The following is a 17,860-nucleotide window of genomic DNA, read 5'->3' as shown; positions in this document are numbered from 1 at the left end:
TTGTTTAATTTTTCAATTTTGTAACAACAAGGTAAAAAATCAGGTGTTACTATTTTATGAAAAATAGAATGAAAGTTAAAAACTCGACAAATTTCTTATCTCCATTTTGCTTGAAACCGGAGTTTTAAAAGGCTCTAAACTCTAAAGAGTTAGTGTCTTCTTGATTGCCATAGTAAATCAGTTAATAAGATTTTAAAATAAAATCATAAGCAGTACTGAAAAAGAGGCTCTTTCCTCTGTCACTAAATGACAAGAGATTTTTCACTATGCTGTAACTCATTTGTTTTGTTCACATATTACATTAAATTCAAAAACTAATTCCTGCATTAATGAATATGGTTTGGGTCTTTACTAATGTTTAAAAATTGCAAAAGAAATGTGATTTTTAATGTAACCATTCCTTAAAATATTTTAGCAAATGCTATTGATGATAACAGAAAAAAATATTTTTCAAGTGTATAACCCGAGTCTTTAAAAGTAATTCCTGTTTCATGCTTAACTTTCTTTATAACAGTCAAGAAGAATAATACCAATAGAAAAGATTAAAATATGTTACTTTAAAAATTCCAAAACTTTAATTGTGAATGGCTATGAGTAATCCCTTTCAGACAGTCCCTTCTAATTTTGTAAGGTATTTCCACATTTAATTTTTTAAAAGAAAGCTGTTCAAGCACAATAGTAGTACTCCTTTAAAATGTACAGCTCACCCCGTGTGGAAGACTCACAGTGGGTAACAGTAGATTAAAAACAATTACAGCATCCCATTAAAATTCAAGTTAAGATCCAATTAAACAGTTAAGAACATAATAAATATTAAACCTCAGCCCTCTAGCAGCTTAGCCACAGCCTCTCCACACTAGTCCAAAATATTATTTGAAACTGTATTATTATTAACAAAACTTGATTTCCCCTTAAATTTCACTACATGCACTTTAAAATACACTGAAATAGTTCCATTTTGATACTTTACATGATAAAGTAAGTTTAGCTATTAAATATTTTGCATTTTCAAGTGTTTTTAAATTGAGGAAACCAGGGCATAGAGTTTATATGGTTTGTTAATGCACCATTTCAGGTTTTTGCTGTCATCAGATCCAGAGAACAAGTTCCACTAGTATATTTGTACTTAATTTCTATTCCAAACAATCCCTTGAGTTAATTCTGATACCCAGCGCTCTCTCTGAAGTGGTAACTTCCATGTGAGGGTGGCCTACGGTTTCTCCACAAAAGAAATTCTCCAATCTCATGCGAAAATAATGTGGTAAATCACCAAGTGAGAAGTTTCAGGCTTAAAAAATAAACACAGTAATGAGAAGAGAGCAATGTTAACACTTGCGAGAATTCGTTTTAGCAACATTAAGAGATTGATGCCTGAGAATATAATATTGTATGTTCATTTTCTCTCCTGATATTTACTATTTCACCCTTATTTTTACATTCACACTACTTTTCTTTTGGCAGTAGTATCTAGAAGAAAGAGGATGGGTCCACTGTCACAGACTCAGTACCATATTTCATACAGTATGGGCATGGGTGACCATTTCACACATTTGCAATAACAAATCTTCCCTACTACTTGATGAGGACATAGAGAAAACCTACTTGTCACCATGTTCCATGAAGATAACATTACTTTACCTCTCCTATTAGGATGCCTTATTAGACTGATCAATTATGTATTACCAAAAATGAGAAAGTACATCATACCACCACCACCCACCCCAAAATCCTAACATGAGAAAAAAAGAAACAGAGTTTCACAATGGATTTGGTTTCACAAGTTCTTAACATAGAAATCTAGATAGTAAACTTAAAAGAATCACTTGAATACAAATTGTAGAAGATGGTAATCTACTTGTCATTTCAGTATGCTTGCGAAGTAGTATGGCATGACCCCCATTATCCACAGATTTGATATCCATGGTCTCATTCAGTTACCCATGCTCTAAAAAACTATTCTCCCTTCTGAAAGTGTTTGTGAGCCTAATAAATCCTCTATTATCTTCTGGATACTGAGGGCCAATTGTATTTTGAATGGTAATTATTTTTCACATCACCATTAAAGTCCTCACTGTATGAGAAAGGATCAGCCTGCTGGTGGAAAAGGTGTTGTACATCAACTAGAGCAGTGGTTCTCACTTCTGGGTCCCCAGGTGTTTTGGCCTACAACTCCTAGAAATCCCAGCTGGTTTGCCAGCTGTTAAGATTTCTGGGAATTGAAGGCCAAAACATCTGGGGACCCAGAGGTTGAGAACCACTGCTCTAAGTTATATAGTATACTTCCAGCCAAAGTATAGTCAAAATATAGGGTTTGCTAACATGCACATTTGGGGGTTCTTGTAATGTTTCTCTCATAGATAGTGCAGTCAAACTGTAATTACTGGTGGGTAGCCTCCAGAAGGCTTAATCTCTATATTGAATTTAGACTGAAAGGTCCTCCATTTAGAAAAACTGTCCTCTTAGGAAAATACCTAATGGTCATACTAAGCCAAATTCTGAGAATAGTGGAGCCCAAAGTGTACAGAATACTTTATTTTGAAATTGCCAGCAATATTCTCCATGACATAGGGCCTAGAATTCTGTCAATAGGAAACTTTGTTTCTAAATATATCATTTATTGAAAAAAATGCATCATTGATTGGTTCTTTTCTACTGATATGCTCAGAGAAAAACACAGTGTTTAACCCAGGGATTTCCAGGAAAAAGGGAAATCTAAAGAATAGAATGGAAACTGTTGCAACATCATGCCTCCACAAACCAGGAGGCTAATATGAGATATTATGAATCATAAAATTGTGGTACATGTACCCCTTTTTCACACCAGTACTACCTGCATATGGAAGGTCCCTGCTGGCAAGAGATCTATTGTTCCTTGTATCATTGAGTTATCTTGAGTGATATGTAAAAGTCTGTGAGGAGTCCATAAGAATCCCTTCTCCAAATATCCACCTGGCAAAAGCTCTCCATATTGAGCAAGACATGAATATTACCTAAGCCACAATCTAGCGTAAGATATACTACAACCTGACAAAACTCACACTAAATTTCATATGTAATGTGGATTGACTCACTGAAATTGAGTGGCTTCAATATCAGTGAGGCAACAAATTCACTTTTGGTTTTCGTTTGAATTTTAAATCAGCCAAACTCTATCCCTAAGTACATCCAAAAAGTACAACTGAATGATCCAGGAAAAGGGCTTTGAATCATTAGCTCTTCTAAGTCTGGGCTGAGATTCTTTATATCCAGTTATGGCTGTGATAATGTCTTACGCTTCATATCTCTTCATTTTTTCCTGATAGCTCCCTCATCTATCATAGGACAAGATAGGCAGACATAAAATACACTGACCAATTACATTTGGTCAGTGCTTGTGGTTGAACATTTTATCTGAAAAAAACTTACAAAGTGAAGGAACCTAGATTTAAAGATTTCCTATTGGTGAAAAAGTGAAATAGGCCTATTTGTCCATGATTAATTATAGAAATAAGTCACAATGAATCCATATTTACATTTGTTATAGAATTTTATGAGCACAGTGCTAGGGACCTTCTACAAAGATATGCTGTTGAGGAATTTGTGAAGAAACCATTGATCAATGACAAAGCTCAGTGTTAAAAACAAAGATGTTATGGGTTGTGTTCCTCATGCTAAACTCAGGAGCACATGGGAACCACACAATACATGATGAATTTCTTTTTATACCTTGAAACCACAGACGTAACAACTACTACAATCTATCAGTAGGGTGTGATGAAGAAAATCTACATCAACAGAAAATTCAATGTGGACACAGCAGAACACATCTGGTAACACTTCTGCAGTGATAGACTGGGTTTGCAACAACACACACACACACAGAGCATGCTAATAACTTAATGTCTGAATCAAGAAACAGACAGACACTTAAAGGAAGAACAAATGTGATGCTTCAGAGAAAGCAGTGAAATTGTTTAGGCAGACATGTAGAAATATTAAGCAATGAGGAATGCAAAGTTGGTTACTTATGGGAAGATTGCCATAGAGCAAACAAGGAAAACAGACCCATACTTTATTTATTACTTAAATAAATAGTTTGTACAGCTTGCATTTTTGTGCTCAGTTTTCTGACAATATAAATTCTGTTCCACATCACTCCCTAATATCTATATTGTTTAGGGCTTTATGTACTGTATGATTAGTTGGCAATGGTACTGTTCAATCTGTACTAATCTGTATGCATTTATATTGTCTGAGCAGTTCCCTAATTGGTTTCCATCCAAGTAATCCCACAGAGAATAAGGTTACATGCTGAAAAGGGTTGAGGTGAGAGAGTGGTTAAAAGGGGAGAGCAAACTCTTTTCCTGTTCTTGTTAAGAATGCAATGCACATCTGCATTTTTTTTAAAAAAATGCTAAAACAGCCTCTCTGAATAAGTGGGAATTGTATACTTGCATGAGGGGTGGAGAGAGGATCATTTGGAATAGCTCCACCCATTCCAGTTTTCATTCATAGCTTGATACTGTACATACAGATTCTCCCCAGGCTGAGAAATGCATTGAAAATGAGCAATTTTCACACAAGGCACTGAATTTTATCTAAAAATGTATGAAAATGGATTGGGAGGGAAAGCTCTTTTTGGCTGTAGTGTTACAGAGAAAAAAAGAGAAAGGAAAAGAAAGACAAGAAGGGGGGAAAGGCCCATTTTGCTTTCCAAGCCAGATTTTTTAGACATCAGCAAATGACACTAAAAATTGGAATAGACAAACTATTTAAGGCTATGCTGTCAGTTACGATTTCACCCTGACAGAGAGGAGAAAAAGATGATCTAATAGCCCTTCTTGGACACAGCATCTGTCTATGGTCTTCCGAGATCTTTAGATTCCTTAAATGATACCTAGTGTCCTCTGTCACTAAAGAGCTGTAACAGAGATACTCACTTCTTGGAAATCAATATGAATTTTGCTACAGATACCACTGAATCAAGCTTATGCCTGCTGAAATACAAAATGAACTCAAAGTTTTATTAGGACTGTACTACAGCAGCACTCAAAACTGGCTATCGGTAAAATCAATATATGACTCAGATAAACAGATGAATGACAGGTTTTCGGTACCGCTACCTGCAGCTCGGACAGAATTTAAGAGGATGATAGAGCATTGAGAATTTCACTGCCTTTGTGGATGATTGCCACTACAATGTGATGATAATCAGGACTATAGCCCCAGTACACTGGATATTTTTTATTGTTTCCAGTGTGTATTGTAAATGCATATACTCTACAGGCATACTCACAGATAAGAGGAAACGTGCATACATTCATATGTACATGTGAATAAATGACATGTCCATTTCTTTCTTCCTCTTCAGTGTCTCCTGCATATCACAGTGCTTGCAAATTAGAAAAAATGAATGTAAGTTCATTTGGAGCAAAAGAATTCAGAGGCAAAAGTATTTAGGATGAAAGGGGAAGTACTGGTGACAAGGGAGTGTGCATATGTGTGTGTCTCTGTATCTTTCCTTCTGGTTAAAAATGTAAATGGAAAGCCAACGTCACTGACAGAAGTACTGCCATGCTTTTCTGAAGACACATATAGAAGCTTATTTAAAAACTAGAAAGAATGCATTTTCCCCCTATGAATGCAGCTGTGATTATTTTTACAAAATTAGACAATATTGTGAAAATTACACTTAAGAGGGGGAGGGGGGAAGCAACCTTCATTTACGCAATATCACAGGATGTGAGCCTGGATAATATTTTAAAAACTCAAGTGTACTAATCTCAGCACTTCTGATGATGGGATGTTTTTGGGGTTTTTTTTTCCTTCATGAAAGTCTGTCTTGAAAGCCAGGCATATGGGGGTTCCATTCTGTCAGGGAGGGAATATACCCAGAATGCATCTCCAGTTACCCAAATGTGGAATCATTTAAAAAGAAATGTCTGCATTAAATATTAATGATCATATGGAGTATCCAGTTTTGGATTCATTTTAGAGCCTAGTGACATTCTGATCTCTTTTTTAAAAAATACATGTACATATCCCACTGCTTCCAACGCCATTTATTTTCTTCCAAGCCTAATCAGACTGTAAGCCTAAGATGATTCCTTTCCTCTTTCTTTTGTCTTATCAGAAAGAGCTTTACAAAAATACATTGTAAAATCACCAGTTTTCAATGTATTTTAAAAGTAAATCTTCCCTCGCATTTTTTTACTTCAGAAACTCTATGAGGAAATGAACATTTCTAAGAAAAGCTAAACTTGGTTGTGATGGAGTTTGCATTATACGCTATTAACTTGTAAACTTTTAGAAAGCAAGTAAAGACTTTGAATAATTCAAAGCATAGTTTATTTGAATAGTTCACAAATACATGAAAAACTGATGACTAAAGTTATTGAAGTATAATTAACCCCATTTAATACTTAAGTTGCCGTCAGTTTAGCTTCCTGTTGATAAATCTGTTATTTCATATATGTAATTTGTTGGTTGTTACACACAACACTCCTAGGAAACCATCTCCTTTTATTTGTTATGATTAAAAATTATATTCCATCACACAAAATCAGGCCACTTTTAGGTCCAACACCCTCCATCCCCAACTCAACAAATTACAAATATAATTACAGCTATTTAAGATCTTTAGAAAAGTACAAAATCAACTCTGCAGACCTTATAAAATAAATCCTTTAGGTTTTGTAAAAATTCACAGAATGACAAACCTTGAATGACTCCACTATCTGAAAGCATTTTGCCAGTAGTTCTTATTTAAAGTCACAATTCCTAAAACATTTACAGACAATAAAAAGTTTCTATACCGCTGCAGCATTACACAAACTTTTAAAAAAACACATTTTTGTGTCTTTTTATTTGATGTTAGTTAGCTACCAATGTTAATAAATTTAAATGAATAATGGCATAGGTGCTGAAATGTTGACAGTGTATTTTTCAATCACAGAATGTAGGATTGTGTTTTTAGAAATTTCACAGAGTTAGAAAAATGTATAACTTGATGGTGTGGATCCTGGCTCTTGCTATTACTGTGATCATAATCAATTTGAATATTGACATTAATACAAGTAAATTCCTCCTCTATTTTTAAAAAATAAATAAATGTAATCATGAGATTGCTCAAGAGGACAATCCATATGTTGCTTTTATCATTATATAATTCATGTGTGATATATCATTAAGATGGACACCCTTGAACTATAAAAGTGTTGTTACATATCCCTGTAATGGCTACACAGACACACATGTGATCTTTTGATTTTCAGTTCAGTGCTATACATTTCTACTCAGATTTAACATAGGCATTATAGTTGTCCATTTTATATATACTTCCCTGAGATAGCCCTATTGAATACTATGGAATGTCCTTTTGAATAGGCAAGCATAGGATTGTGCTGTCCTCTACAATATACATTAGAAACAAATGATATTCCACTCACTCTAAATCATACTGGAAAATTAGAATTCCATACTGTTTTAAACTTTACAATAACTACAGAATTGTCCTTGTGGTTCTCTGGACTATTCTTTGAACATTTTCATTGGTAGGATGCATTCCTCCTAACACAGACCAAGTGTTTATTCCATCCATCATTGAAATTGCCATTTTGTATATGTTAGTGTGGGGCTGTACCATTTTCTCATCAATGATGGAAGCTTTGTGTTTTCACATATACAAAGGCACACACACATAGAAGTAGGAATATAAGCATGTACAAGGTAGCACAAAAACACAACACGGAACACTATGTGTCTCTACCTACACTTTTGGGATCTCCCTTGGCTTTGCCAGATGTCAAAGATACCTTTAGCAGATGAGGAGAGAGGCACATAAAGATGAGGATTTTGTTTTAAATTGAAAAACCTTCTCAAGCTGAAGGGCTGTTTAAGTTACTTAGTTTATCTTGCATGAGAGGGAACTCCTCATTTAATTTACCAGCCTATAATAGGCTACTTTTTTCCTGCCTCAATATAGACTGAAAGGTCACTATTATGTGTAAGGAAAATTAAGCCGATGTTCTTGGTTGCCTTACAGTTCTCCTAGTTCAACTACTCCAATAAATGAACATGTACAACAAGCCGAAGGGCTTTTTATTACAAATTTAATTCATTTCTCTAGACAACTGTGAAATTTGCCATTGACATTAGTCATTACCCCAAGGCGAACTAAAAGATGATCTCAGTTAATAAATGATCCTTAACAAGGAACACTCCCTATCTTCTCTGATATTGGCACAGCACATTTTATGAATGCAGGGCTCGCTTCCTGTCAGAACACCAGCATTCGCGACTATTGGTATACCCATTTCCTCTACCTACTCCTGATATTAAGAATTATGCAATGGGATAATTAACAACACAAAGAGACAGTACTCCGAGCTTGCAGCTAGATTTTCAGCATGTTAACCTTCTGGGAAATAAAGAACAGAAGCAAAGAGTCTAGCCAAATAAACCAATACAGGTTGATTTCACAGTGTGTAAAAGGCTAATTATCTGTGAAAAGTCTGACCTCCAGTAACAAAATCACACAAATGTGCAGGAATCTTATTTTAAATAAAGCTCGGAGCCTGGAGTCTTGTAGTTGGTTCACTTGTAGCACTAGTTACATATACACATGTCTGTTGTGTACATATTCACACCTTTAGGGCGCTTGCATATTATATTAAATATTATGCACAAATGGATATGTACATGTATACAATATAGTATCGTATAATAAATGTTAACTAGGTAATCATAACACCTGTGAAAGTGCAGCAAATAAACTTTTGTCTCTACACTGTTGCTATGTATAAACAAAATAAACCTTGCAGATGACAGAAGTGGGTTAAGTGCATATTGTTTACTGGAGACAGGGTGAAATAAAATACAGGAGATATTATCACTTCTTTACAGATTCTATGTGTAATTCATTCTGATATAAGAATATTTATCCACTAGCTATAATAACAAAGCCAGATTTTTTCCTGTTGCAGGAGGGGGAAAAATAAATTGTATTTGCAAAAAGCAAACACATTACGGAGTGTGTAAAAATGCAATATTCCCATTTTCTAGTCGGAGTTCCAATTTATTGAAGTAACAGAGCAGAAAATGCACTGACAGCTGTTACATTTTATTGCGAATTAGTATATACGTTTTATATCCAGTGAGCAAATGCATGATACATTGTATTCCAGTAATTGCCACTGGCTTTCCAAATGGAAACGGAATGATCTTAGTGCAATTACACTCAGGAGAGTAAATGTAACAAGCCACAGTTCTATCTTATAGCTCTTTAACAATTCAACAACAACAGAAATTTCTTCTTCCCTCCCCTGCAAATAAACATATAAATTGTCAAACCACAGATCAATTATCTATCCAGGTGTGAGGAAGGAATATCTTTGGGCTGTTTTAGGATAAGGTCTTGTATATTGCAGGTCAGAAGATTAATCAGGTTCCTGAGGAAAGACACTGAAGTTTTAACCAGCCTCGAGTTATTACTTTCACGCAGCTTCAAAACTCTCCCTCCCTGCACTGCTTTGGGTGAGGGACATGAGGATATAAATGAACAGTTGGGAAAGAGTTCTCATTTCACATTAAAATGCAAACATTGCAGCCTGTTACGCAAATACTCATCAATTTAATGTTTTATGTGTACATAGAAACAAACATGCATTCATTTATATATATGTGCACATGCATATATATAACAAACACACACACATACACTTTTCTTACAAAGAGCTTTTCCCCAAAAAATATGTTTATAGGCTGTAGGTATACGGCAAGTATTGTGTTAGGATTTATTTAAAAGAGGCAATGTTAAAAGAGAAAGAAATAGATTGATGCATTAAGGAAAAACACTTTGTTCTGTACTAACCTTCATACCACATTTTAAACCTTTTCCTTGGGCAACCAGTGCGGTGACAGCTTCTTCACCTTCATGCTCTACCATGAGGCACTCGGGGAAAGTCGGCGGTCTCCTCCCCTCTAGTGGTTACCAGCTCTATTTGCAGCAACACGGAAAGCAAAGGGCCTAGAGCAGACCACCTCAGGGGCATTTGTGTAATTTCTAAGCTTACAAGGGAGAAAGAGAGAGGGAGCGAGGGGGGGGGAGTGAAGAATAGGCCAGCAGCCTATTGCAGCAGCAAATAAAAATTATCAGTCATTTAAAACAATATGTTAGTGAGGACTACAACTTAATCAACACCAACCTGCTGACATAGATTTGCAATTTGAGCAGGTTATTAGTGATCGAATTAGCAACATGTCACAACTTGTATCTGATTTATTAGAACAGCTGACTAATGCAAGAGGATTATAAACAACGGGAAAGACATTCTTCAAAGCTCGATGACTGTAATAACATACAGCTTTGGGAAAAGTAGAGGAGAAGGCTGGGCAACACATGGATCATTTGTAGAGGCATTTCAGATACTAGCTGCACTGTTATTATTTAGAGGAATAAAATATAGAACAAAGCTTTAGAAAATTAGAATGGTGTACTTAGAAGTTCACAGTTAATACAGCTCATGTCTCCAAAACTGACTGCATAAAATTGTATTGTTCTTGTCTTCCTTTCCTACTCTTTATTGAACTACAAACTTCCTTCTGATGCCTTCAGACTGTGATCCTAGATATATATGTTGTTATAGATAATATAAAAGGCTAATATTAAAATAAAGTTATGCCAAACAGCAGTAAATTAAAACTAAGCTCACGCTAAGGGAAAGAAACACTGGATCGGGATACACAGTTGGCATTACATAACCACAGATTCTGGAATCTTAGATCCAATCATCCACAGGTTGAAAATATTCAATAACAAATTCCAAAGGGCATGCCTTGATTTTGCCATTTTATATAAGGAAAGAAATTTAACCACACATTATATTCTAGATCACTGTAGCACAACTGCTTTGATAGTTCAGTAATTAAATAGTTCTAACCACAAAGTAACTAAGCATTTCAGTATTCTCGATCTAGATTTCAGAGGTCTATAACTGAAATCTGAGATGTGTAAAGTTTGTTCAACTGGAAAATTGCTCAAGATGGCTACAGAGGGCAACTTTCCATTTTGTACAATCACTCTATTTGAAGGTCTATCTGATTCAGGTTTCTTTTCAAGACAGAGAACTATGGAAAAATAGCAATGGCCCTGCATTTTCCCACCAAAATTAGTGCAAGAAGAGCCGACAGAGCATACAGCTAGGTTATTGGGACATCACTGACCGCACTGTGGTAAAATGCACTCTTTGTCTACTTGAATTATAGTAATTACTTCTAAGTTTATTTCTAGGAATATGAATTAACATATAACATTATTATGTTATTCTATAACTTCTGTTGACTGCTCTTCTTCTTTTTTTTAAAGCTTAAGCAGCCAACCTATAATTGGTGAACACACATTGTGGCTTAAAGAATCCTGGTACCTCATCAACAAACAAGACTTATTTGGCTCTGTGTTTTGTGAACTGCACCAAAGGGATGTCTACACTAGTTTTTTAAAAAGCAACCCATACTCAGCCTGAATCCAGTGCTGGCAGTATCCATGACCCATGGTGAGTTCTGTAAGTATGCAGGCCTTCATATTAAGATTGGATGTTCTCCATGATTTGAATTACATTCCCTTTTCTTCATTCCTCCCCTCCCTGTCTGTGGAACAGCAGCAGGAACTCCTGAGACTTCTCTACATTTACCACTTCTCAACATTGACCAGTGTGAGGTAGGATCAGCCCATAGGCAGCTACACACCTCATGGGGCTGATCTGGCTCAATCCAGGAAAAACCACTTAACTCAACTTTCATACCAGGTTAAACAAACCAGATGGGCAATCTGACTCTTGAAGCAAAAATTGGATCCTTCCCCATGTTAGGGCCTGCCCATACCACTACAGCATGTTCCAAACAGAACCAGTTGCTGGAATCTTGGCAACCATTCCATGTTCCCTGCATTTAGGTGGTTGCCCCCCAACCACCCTTCTTTCCATGAGGCAGCCACCAACCTGATCCAGGGGCATTTGCTTCCTATTACCAGGTCAAGTAACCCAGGAAGTAGGATGGGAGAAGGGAACACTCTGTAGGATCAGGTAAGTGGCCATGTTGATGTAGCCAACAGCAACACAGAAGGGGGAATACTGGCAGTTGGACCCTTACCCAGTGGTGCTGAAATTTTTTTGACATAGCTGATCAGTGGAAATTCCCTGTTGTCACTGAGGCAGCTCAGGGAGTCACTGTTGGGCTGCAAAAGTCTGTTTGATTCTGCTTTATGAGTCAGTGTAGAAGTGCCCTAAGTCTGCTCAAGCCTGCTTTATGGGTCAGTGTAGTAGGGCCCTAAGTAGAATTGGAGGTATTCTAGAGTTTATAGGAAACTCTAGATTATCTTTGGGTTTTTCAGCCATCTGGACAGTTGGATCAGGTTCATTTCAGACTGATCCATTGACCATGCACACACCACTGCCATCACCCTTTCTTTACCCTGATTAGCACAGGGAGAGGAATGAATAATCTTAGTGTTACTACTACCACCACTCTTCATTGATCACTGAGCTTCCTAGTAGCACCAGGGCATTGCAGCACCATCTGTTGAGGTTGGAATGGGTCACTCTCCCTCTATTTGATGATGAGGTGCTTGCAGGGAGCTCTATGGTAAGCAAAGACTGGTAGGGGTGACATGCAGACAAAGGGGCAGGCCAGTAAAGGGATAGACTGGACTGTCTGGACACATTGCCCCAGATTCAACAAATATGTACTGGAACTTGGGCAGCCCTGCCCACAAATGCCCCAGATTAACATGCACTATCTATATGCACTCTCATTTCATAAAATAAATTATTATATTGCCAGAGTTATATTTTAACTCTTCTAATTTGGTTCTTCCCATGTCCCCCAATTTTAGGTTCTTAGTATTATCTTTTCTATTTAACTTGTTGTAGGGTTGTCCGATACCATATGCTCTGTAAGCAAGTTTGAGGATCTTAACTATATGAAATAAAATGTAGTATAGACAGGGAATGACACCACACCTCTTTACAGTTTTAGATTTGTGGTTCATCCTGCTTTGGGCAGTAGAAAAGCACAATTTCAGGGCTACAAGCATATTTGTTTTTATTTTATTTCCTTTGATTTGGAATACTCAGGGTCATTATAAAAATTGGAACCATTGATCCAGAAGTGTTCAAAATGCAATGTCCCTTGCAAAACTGAACACTACTTTTCCATTTTGGAAAAGCGACAACAATATACCAGCGTTCCAAAAGAAGGGCTGAGAACTCTTGTCCATGTCGCTGATAAATATCCATTTGATATTAAACTTGTCACATGCTTTCAAATGATGTGGTACAATTCTATCATAACTCAGTTCATATAAATTGTGGAATAGCCTAGTCTTTGCACAAGAGACTTAAACTGATCTTTCACACAAAAGTCTCAAAATTACAATAGTCACTATTAATTGCTATGGCTATTGTGACATTATGGCTTTCAAGAGCTGAGAGATAAGACAAGACGTTCAAACCAGAATTACACATACAAATATAAGAATCTGAAAAACCAGGCTAAAATGATTTGGATTGTCTGTGATACATATATGGTGTAAATGTAGTACATATTTCCCATGCTTTGTTCTAAGATACATGTGATATATGTTTCCTCCTGTACTTTGCCAGAAATGTCTCCTTGTAATGTAGAAGAAAAGAAAAGGTCAAAATTCTTTATGAACTTTAGTTCTAGAAATGCATCACCTTGCAGTTCTCATTTGAAGGCATTCACTTCCTTTTGCCACTTCCATTTGCATTACAGAAGAAGGAAAAAACAAAATAGGAAATAACTGAAGATCTTTGAGAAGCTATAGGGTTTTTAACCAGCTTTTAGCATACAAAGATGTGTTATTCTCTGAGAGCTGGCTGAAAAACCAAAGGCACTTTCATTTTCTATCTGTAAAACCCAATTGCAGTAAAACATGTTTGCAACACTCCCCTCCCACACTCACACACTCACAATCCATCTCTATTTCCATACATGTTTCTGGTACTTATATACTGTATTTTGGACTTGCTTTTAAAACTCTGTGGTAAGAGGGAGGAAGTCTTAATATTTAAAAGAAAAAATGACATTTGGAAAAAGAAAAAGAAAATTGTATACATTTTGCTGGACTCTGGCACTAGCTTTGATATTTTATAGCTTTCATTGAAAAGGAATAGTCTCCCCAACTAATGATTGAAATGCTTGGGTTTATTGTAGGGGGCACTAAAAACTACTACTACTAGAAGGAGATGCTCACCATTGCCAGAATAACTTTATAGTACTAAAAAGCCCAAAGCATCAGCTGTTGGTGTCCAGTCAGATCTCCATATCCATGCATTCTTCATCTATAAATTCCAAAATCCAGAGCTTAAAAATAATATTTATTATTATTATTTTATTTAAAGCATTTATATTCTGCCTTTCTCACCGCAAAGGGGACTCAGGGAACACAACATAAAAATGGCAAACATTCCATGCCGGGACATAAATAAATCATACACATACATAAGCATTAAAATAATTAATAAAAAGAAAATTACGAACATTAAGCCGTGATTTTGCCATTTTCTAAGCAGTATAACGCTATTTTATGACTTTTGATATTCATTTAGGGAACTGGAACTGCACCTGAGCAAATACCAAGAGAGAGACCACTGGGCCTCTGTTAATATTTAGTTTGCCGTATTCTACTATAACTGTTTTTGCTGTATCCTATGCATTTATAGGATTTGTAGTTTGTTGTGGTACTAGAACTGTCAGAGAAATCTAAGTAATCCTCCAGGGCCCTTCCACACAGCCATATAACACAGAATATCAAGGCAGATAATCCGCAATATCTGCTTTGATCTGAGTTATCTGAGTCCACATTGCCATATAATCCAGTTAAATGTGGATTTTATACAGCTGTTTAGAAGGGGCCTAAGACTACTTCAAGGAAATGATATATGCATAGGCTGACATCCAACATCTGTATGTGCTCCACACACATGGTTTCATGTCTTCCCATTGCCTGGTAGCAGTCAACCCCCAGGAGGAGTCCCTCCTGCTGTTCCATAGGCAGAGAGGGGAGGAGTGAAGAAAGGAGGATGTGATTCAGATCATGGAAAAGTTTGATTGATGCGATGCACTCTCATTGTTTCTTCCTCCTCAATGAATTATCTTTTCCCCAGGAGCCCAGATCAACCAGATTATCATAGTCTAAATCTCACCTCCTCCTTCCCCTCTCCACTGGTGAATGATTCTTGCAGAGACTCCTTCCAGGGCTGGACAGCAAGCAGGTGGTGGACAATTTTGGTCTGAGTGTAAAGAGGTACCATCCAAAAAGGGATTTGCATTTAATATTAGATGCACTTACACACTCACAAATCCTTAACTAGATGTGGGTCATGATCTGTAACTTTTTTAGAGGGAATATTAGTAATACTCTTAGAATAATAGATAATCTAACCAATTTTTTATAGTATTGAGAAACCTTGATGAGAAGAATCCTGGACTTATAGGAACCTTTGCAGCTCAGGACTTATTCTGTGCAAAAGTCACGAATGATTGAGTTGCATTTAAAACTTTTTGAAGCAAAAGTTTCTTGTGGGGCCCCAAGAAATGCTCATATAATATATATTATATATAATGTATATCTATCTGGCATGTGCAAACTTTTTGATGCATTGCAATTTAAAATTTGACAGACTGGCCAGGCCGGTGGCAGATGGATGGAGAATGTTTGTGTAAACTAATTGAAAATGAACAAATTTCTATCTGCTCTGCACATATATCATTTTAATGCAGAAAATAAAGGAAAAAGAAAGAAAGAACAATATTTAAAATGAAGAGCAATTTAACCAACAAACAGAAATGAAAGTGGAAGATCCCAGGGGCCATCCCGTCCAACCCCCTTTTGCCATGCAGTAAAAGCACAATCAAAGGTCATCCAGCCTTTGTAATAGTAGTAGAAGTAGTAGTAGTAGTAGTAATAATAATAATAATAATAATAATAACAACAACAACAATAATAATAACAACAATGACAATAGAAACTCCAGAGGCCATCCTGTTCAACTCTGCACATATATCATTTTTAATGCAGAAAATAAAGGAAAAAGAAAGAAAGAACAATATTTAAAATGAAGAGCAATTTAACCAACAAACAGAAATGAAAGTGGAAGATCCCAGGGGCCATCCCGTCCAACCCCCTTTTGCCATGCAGTAAAAGCACAATCAAAGGTCATCCAGCCTTTGTAATAGTAGAAGTAGTAGTAGTAATAATAATAATAATAATAATAACAACAACAATAATAATAACAACAATGACAATAGAAACTCCAGAGGCCATCCTGTTCAACTCTGCACATATATCATTTTTAATGCAGAAAATAAAGGAAAAAGAAAGAAAGAACAATATTTAAAATGACAGAAATGAAAGTGGAAGATCCCAGGGGCCATCCCGTCCAACCCCCTTTTGCCATGCAGTAAAAGCACAATCAAAGGTCATCCAGCCTTTGTAATAGTAGAAGTAGTAGTAGTAATAATAATAATAATAACAACAACAACAATAATAATAATAACAACAATGACAATAGAAACTCCAGAGGCCATCCTGTTCAACTCGATTCTGTCATGTAAGAAAAGCACAATCAAAGCGCTTCTTGAAAGGTGGGAAGGAAATAGGGTTTTGGAAGCAAACAAGGTGAGGGGGTGGTGAGAAAGGCAAGGTAAAAAAGCTTCTGGTGATGAGGGAGGTAGGAGAGAAGGCTTTTGGTGGCAAGGGAGGCAAGGACAAAGTTTTTGGCAGCAAGGGAGGTGAGGAAAAAAGGCTTTTGGCGGCAATGGAAACCGTGGGGGGAAAGGCCTTTGGTGGCAAGGGGGAGAAAGGCTTTTGGTGGCAAGGGGAGTGAGGAAAAGGCTTCTGATGGTGAAGAAAGTGGGAGAAGGGGAGGAGCAGGAAAGAGGAGGGAAAGTTTAGAGGAGAAGGGAGGAGGAGGGAAGTGCAGAGTCCCAAGGACTTAGAGGAATATATTTTAGAAACCTTTGTTCTATAGGAATCTCTTATTTGTTTCATGGAATGTTATCTGGACTAGGCAAGTAACCTCCTCATTCCTCCCAGGAATTGATTCTTTCGCAGTCTGAATTTTAATCCTGAAGTTTATTTGTTTTTGTTTAAGAAGATCTGTGAGTAAGGATACTTGTGTATCTGTATTAACATCCTCCACCCCCCATAGGAAATATGTATATTTGCATGCATGATATAGAGGAAGAGTTGACCAGTCATAGCCATATGGATGAAAATAGTGCAAAGCTTCGGAGATATGGACCACCCCATTACAGCCGAGGTGAGTTCATCAGGGGAAAATGTGTGGCCTTTTATGGTGATCTTCCTGAGATTTAAGTCATATTAACAAGTCAGTGTAAGGTCACTGTATACTGGGAAAATGCAGTATGAAACAAACACACAAACAAAAAATCATTCCTGTGGACAAGCCCTAAATATAGTGTGCCCTTCTAGATATTATTACTGCATGTTATTATGTTGTTGTGGTGCACTACTGCAACATTTCATGGCAGGGTAACCAACAGACAGCAACAAGAGCAACCATGGTGGTAAGTAACATATTGTCAGTGGCGCATTGGCCTCTTTCTTAGCATTCATTTTCTTCTGGCATGATCTTTTTAAATACTAACGATTAGTGTTACTAAAGGTGCTAACACTGAAATATTCATATCTTCTTGTCACCACCTCAATCATTTTAGAATATATTTAATTACTTGAACACAGTTTGTGCTTTCCTTTACATTCCATCTTGATGTTATTCTAGAAAACCTGTGGAGAGCCCTGCTTTCTGCAAGAAAATGTGGTTGCTTCCCTATAAAA

At 36.6% G+C, this 17,860-nt stretch overlaps 1 long non-coding RNA gene across 1 annotated transcript in view; it reads right to left on the bottom strand.

The window, feature by feature from the left end:
* The window catches only part of LOC137096638 (uncharacterized), a 94,308-nt gene extending 84,270 nt beyond the window's left edge, over positions 1 to 10,038 (bottom strand). Inside the window, exon 1 of the long non-coding RNA XR_010909568.1 lies at positions 9,851 to 10,038. This is a non-coding gene — a long non-coding RNA (uncharacterized lncRNA). The remainder of the gene's footprint in view (positions 1 to 9,850) is intronic.
* Positions 10,039 to 17,860: the final 7,822 nt, after the last annotated feature.

The sequence above is a fragment of the Anolis sagrei genome, chromosome 3 (assembly GCF_037176765.1).
Source record: "Anolis sagrei isolate rAnoSag1 chromosome 3, rAnoSag1.mat, whole genome shotgun sequence".
Taxonomy (NCBI): domain Eukaryota; kingdom Metazoa; phylum Chordata; class Lepidosauria; order Squamata; family Dactyloidae; genus Anolis; species Anolis sagrei.
Note: the sequence above shows the minus strand (reverse complement) of the source record. Positions and strands in the feature narration are given on the sequence as shown.